The sequence below is a fragment of the Rattus norvegicus genome, chromosome 10, assembly GCF_021556685.1.
Source record: "Rattus norvegicus strain SHRSP/BbbUtx chromosome 10, alternate assembly SHRSP_T2T, whole genome shotgun sequence".
NCBI lineage: Eukaryota > Metazoa > Chordata > Mammalia > Rodentia > Muridae > Rattus > Rattus norvegicus.
The window spans coordinates 45,466,585-45,472,584 of NC_141543.1; the positions used below are offsets into that span (position 1 = coordinate 45,466,585).

General features: G+C 48.9%; 1 pseudogene; it reads right to left on the reverse strand.

Moving 5' to 3' along the window:
- Window positions 1-1,585: 1,585 nt before the first annotated feature.
- LOC108352218 (40S ribosomal protein S28 pseudogene) lies at window positions 1,586-1,795 on the reverse strand (annotated as a pseudogene).
- Between the last annotated feature and the right edge of the window lie 4,205 nt (window positions 1,796-6,000).

Below are 6,000 nucleotides of genomic sequence, written 5' to 3' on the forward strand. Positions count from 1 at the left end.
AACTCAGAGAGTAAAAGACTGATAGTCAGGTCAGAAACAATAACCAGAGTTGGTGGGGAGGCCATTGTTGGCACAGCAGGCCTTTGGTTTTGGACAAAGTCCCATGTAGTCCAGGCTGACCACTCACTATGTAGGTGAGGATGGCCTTGAATTTCTGATCTCCCTACCTCTGTTTCCTGGGTTCTAGGATTACATGTGTGCAGTACCTACCATGACTAGTTTATATAGTGCTGGGGATTGAACTCGAGAGTCAATGCTCGCTAAGCAAGCAGGCTACCCATGCTGCTGCATTCCCAGCCTGACTTACATACTAGTAAGAGACCATTCTAGATTTATTTATTTTATTTATATGAGTGTACTGTCTGACACACAAGAAGAGGACATTGGACCCCATTACAGATGGTTGTGAGCCACCATGTGGTTGCTGGGAATTGAACTCAGGACCTCTGGAAGAGCAGTCAGTGCTCTTAACCACTGAGCCATCTCTCCAGCCCCAAGAGACCATTTTAATAACAAGGGCACAGGCTCATACAGGGCAAACAGCTCGCCAATAACACCTGACCAAAAGTAGTCTTCTTTTGGGAACATGGACTGCCCCCACTCCGTGCAGCAACTCTTGACTGAACACTTTGTGCCTGCCTCCTTGGGGAGGTACCAGAATGGATGTGGCAGGAGCTTTGGGTGTGGCTCAAGGGATGTACCTCATGCACAGAACCACTTCCCCAGTGATGCAGACCCCAAGGCTTCTCCCAGAGGGTCAGAGCAGCAGAGCCTTCCTGAAAGTGGAGCTATCGAAGCAGCCATTGGGTTTGGATAATGTGGAATTGGAGAAGGCAGAGTGCAGTCTAGAGATAAACTTGTATACAGCAGGGTCCCTGCCTTTCCTGCCATCTCCTCATTTTCCCTCCTGACCCACTCTCTCCAGCCAAGGCAGCTTGCTCTCAGTCCATCAGGTACCCCATGGCCATCCATGTTCTTAGATCCTCACTTTTCCTCTGCCAGACACTTTCCCATATGATTTTCCTGAGCTCAGACCTTTCTTATCTTTCAGAACTCGATTCTAATGTCACCTCTTACATAGGCACTCATGGTCCACTCAACGCCTAAGTCTCCTTGCCTCTCTCACAGGAGGTGGATACCCTCAACGTCATTTCCCGCCCTCCCTCCCACACCTGCCACCATCTCGCACCATGCCTTCCCTTGACAGCAGCCATGGAAAATGGGGGCTTCATGATCTGAAGGTATTTAGTTAATTTTGTTTTGTTTTTAATCAGTGAGTGGCCTTCCACTATCCCACCTGAAGAAAACATGAGGGACTCTTATCTTAGGGTTCTAGCCTAGGACAGAACCCTTCAGAGCTCCTCAGTACCTTGGCATCTTTCTTTCTTTCTTTCTTTCTTTCTTTCTTTCTTTCTTTCTTTCTTTCTTTCTTCCTTCCTTCCTTCCTTCCTTCCTCTCTCTCTCTCTCTCTCTCTCTCTCTCTCTCTCTCTCTCTCTCTCTCTTTTATGAATACAAATGCTTTATTTAACAGTTGCAGGTTATTCCACGGGCTAAGTAGTGGAAATCCAGGACCCAGCAACAAGGTCAACGCAACCTCTGAACTTCTCTTTCTGATTCCAACAGGGTGAGCACATCACCCTCTCGAACAGGGCCTTTGCCATTTCAGATGATAGAGTGGCTGGTGTCATCCATAAATTCCACTCGCATCTGCGTGCACTGTCCCTGAAAACTGGTCCTGCCCAGCACTTTGGTAACCCTAGCCAGCTTGATGGGCTGCACTCGACTCGTGTCCATGATGGCGGCGATCTGGCGGAGAGATGGCATTTTTCTACAGAGAAGAGTTATGGCTTCCTTCAGGTTCTCTCTCCAAAGGGCCTGTGAAGAATCCTAAGGAAACTTTCGGACCTATATAAGACCCCTGAGTCTTCTCCTTGATCCAACATTCAGGAGCTTCAGGCCACCAAATTTAGGGTTCCAATAGGTTCCCTAGATCTGCTCTGCTCATAGGACAGATGCCTATTTTCATAGGATTGATTGCTATAGCTCTGGGCACCAAGGAGACTAAAATTAACTGCAGCCTTGTGTCTCAGTTGGGTAACCTAAGCAAAAAGAACTATACTTAGTATAGACTGGATTATACCAATGTTAGACCAAAGATAGACCCAGTTAGCCTTGAGGATAAGAGTTGGAAACCTGTTTAGAGCCAGGGGTTGGGGCGTACGTAGTTTGTAGGAATGCTTCTCAAGGTCTCGGGGGAGGACAGAGAACTAAAATCTCATGGACCAGCCACATGGCTCAGCAGGATAAGGTGCTCATCACCAAGCATGAAAACCTGAGTCTATCCCAAAGCCCACACAGAGGAAGGAAAGAACCTATACCAGCAAGGTGTTCTCTAGCCCCCTCTCACCCACTGTGGTGTTCTCACCCCACACCCTGCCACAAACACATAAACAAATAAGAAAGAAAAAAAGAGAGTGATCGAATTCCCCAGAGGGTTTGAATTCAGCATTAAAGCATGCCAAAAACTGCAGAAGTCCTATAGCAGGACTGGCCCTGATCAAGACAGGGGACAGAGTAGTAGGCTGGGTCTCCTGCCTCACCCAGGGAGTCACAGGGAGGGAAGGAAGCATGGGAAGCCTAGTTGGGCTCCCCGTCTGCCACTGAATCTCCAATAACATTAACACCTCAAAAATCCTTTAATCTACCAAGCAAATTTGTGCTCTTTCCTAGCCCTGTCTGAACTATCTATTTTTTCATTTGGGAACTGGAAAAGGCAGTTGAATTTCTCAAACACATGCTTCGGACCAAGCAATGAATCAAGTTGTTTTGCACAGATTTTCTGGTGACCTTTACTAAATGGGAACTCTATGTGTGTGTGTGTGTGTGTGTGTGTGTGTGTGTGTGTGTGTGTGTGTGTTGTAGAGGCCAGAAAAAGGTGTTAGATTCACCTAGAGATAGAATTACCAGTGCTTGTAAGCTTCCCAACATGGGTGCTAGGAATCAAACTTGGGTCCTTTGCAAAATCAGCAAGCACTCTTAACTAAGGAGCCAATTCTCCAAACCCTTTAACCTGTTTTTCATCTTGCAAAACGACAAGCCATGGTCCTGAGGTCCTTGCTCTTGGACCACATCCTTCCCGCTCCCTCTGTCTTGCTGCAGTTATGTTCTTCTAAGGCCCCTGCATATGGCTTCCAGCTCCCCATGCCTATTTTAGGCAATGCTGAGGACTGAAACCAGGGCTTCCTGAAAGCTATGTGAGCCTCTTGCCTAGTGAGCTACATCCCTAACCTGCTTTCCTCTGCCGTCTACGTGCTCACTCCCTACCTCTACTTCTGTCTCAGGTTCTTTGGCTTTGATTTTCCTGCCTCCATCTTGGTTTTTTTTTTTTTTTATTGTTTAGAGATTTATTTATTTTATATATATGAGTACACTGTAGCTGTCTTCAGACACACCAGAAGAGGGAATCAGATCCCATTACAGATGGTTATGAGCCACCATGTGGTTGCTGGGAATTGAACTCGGGACCTCTGGAAGAGCAGTCAGTGCTCTTAACCACTGAGCCATCTCTCCAGCCCTCACCTTAAAATTCTTAATCTATAAAGTTCAACCCAGCCCCATTGTCATTGAATGGCTAAGAAGTAGAGGCTTGTGAGGCCAACGGGACAGGACAATGTGGATGACAAAGCCGGGACCTTGATATCCTACCCCACACTGAGCTGGTACCAGCTTGGCCTGCTCCAGATACAGGGGCAGGATCATGTATCGAAGCCTTCATGACTGTGCCCTCTGTGTTTCTGTCTCAGAGCCAAGGCTGCTAGGCTCGCAAGGCCAGGCACACCAGACAGACTCACCAGACAGACTCAGCCCGTTTGCCTTGTCACTGTGTCTTTCTCCAGTCCGATCTTCCCATTGACCAGGGGACACAAAGATCTCATTGTCATTCAGGCCTTGGTCCCTTGGACACATAGGCTACTCGTCAGGGCAAGGCCAAACACATCGGAGGATGAAATTTGACTTCAACCCTTCACCCCTCTCACCGCACTCCCCCGGGCAGCCAGAAACGCTCCCTCGGTGCTGTGCAATCCACAAAGGACTTTTATCTCCCGGCCTGGTTGAGTGGTGGACTGACTTGATCTGTAGGCAGAGAAGCTGGAGTTCTCTGGGACTACCTTTGCTGAGGCAGACAGAAGACAGTACAAGAGAGTGATATCATGGCCGGCTTTGCAGTCAGAGCTCTCGGCTCGAGCCTGGGGACGAGTTATTTAATTGTGTATAAGTGGAGGCATGTTACTTAACTGCCAGCCTCAGTTTCCCCAAAGGTAAACTCTACCCCTCCCTTGTTTGAAGTTCCTGTGAATGTTGAGCACGGTGACGGGAGATGCATTTGACTCACTTGTCAAGTGCCGTGAGCACTCCATACATGTCAATCATTTTTTTTAGATTTATTTAATCTTTAATTATGTGCACGAGTACAGATGCCCTTGGAGGTCAGAAGAGTTACTGGATCCACTAGCGCTAGAGTCGTAAGTGGTTATGAGATATCTGATGTGGGTATTGGGAACCAAATCTGGTCCTGTTGTTGTTAGCATTCTGTCAAGCTCCACCCCCACAGTTACCTGGCAACAGCCAGGTATGCCTGACAGTATAAAAGGGGCTGCTTGCCCCCTCCTTACTTTCTTGCTCTCTCTTGCTCCCACTTGCTCTCTCTTTCCCTCTTGTTCTTACCCTCTTCCCACTTTGTCCCTTTTCCCCCCATTCTCACCCCCCCTTTTCTCCACATGCTCATGGCCGCCTCTGCTCCTTCTCCTCTCTCTCTCTCCTCTGCCTTTCTCTGTCCCACTGCCCACTTAACTCCCCTCCCCATGTCCTGAATAAACTCTATTCTATACTATACTGTCGTGTGGCTGGTCCCTCAGGGGGAAGGGATATCACAGCATGGGCCTGTTGAGGCATCCCCTTTCCCCAGACCTCCATAGAACATCTCTCTCCTCTCTTTATCTTTTTATAACCACGTCAGCTGCGGATATGGACAAGCACTCTGAAATGCAGAGATTGATAGGGGCGGGCGCTGTAGATCTTTGGCCGAGTGGTTGCTTAGCAAATCACAAGGTCTCCAGCACTGTGTAAAGCTGGGCCTGGTGGTGCGTGCCCGTTACTCCATCATTTGGGAAGATGAAGAAAGATAGAAACTCAAGATGCAAGTGCTAGGGTCCATGTTATGGTTCTGTGGCACTTTTATCTTCCTTCCTTCAGAGTCTGTATCCCTGCCTTTGGGGTCTCTCTGGCCTGCCCTGTCTCCTGGTGCTTTGGGCCTGAATGGAGAAGCTAGGTGGTAGATTGGTTCTGCCTTTCCCAATCTTGCTCTGTAATAGTTTAGCTGCTGGTCGAAGGCCAGGAACATTCACAAGCAGGCACCAATTTTCTGAACCCCACAGGCCTGGAACTCCTTTCTGAAGGGAAGAGGAAAGTCAGGAAGCCCAGCCCTAAGACGTGGCAGCTTTACAGGGCCCCTGACGTGGCCCACAAACCAAACCTCTTGTCAGTGTCAGTGGCTGTGTGGGAAGCCAGGGATGAGGAGGGCTAGTCAGGCTGGGACGTGGCAACCCAGCCCATGACTCAGCTACTTGGCCCAGAGGTAGCCTGGGAACTCCATGCATCTCCTGAGGATCTGCTCTGCTTCCCTAGAGAAGGCAGGCCCAGTGAAAGGTACTGTCTGCTGACAGTGCCCTGTTCTGCGGCACTCCCCGCTCCTGGCTCCTGGACACCCCCCTCACAGGCTCTAAGATTCCTTATTAGTGGCTTGCTCAGGGTATGTGACGTCCTAGGAATCCTACACAGGGGCTAAAGGAAGGGGGAGGGCAGGTTTCCAGGTCTCCAGTCCCTACCCCACCCCAACTTCCACCCAAGAACTGTGGTGACCTGGTTGACAAATCAGACTTTTGCTTAAGAGTTCACATCTGAAGCTGATTTTACTGCTTGAAAACAGAATTAATGGGGCT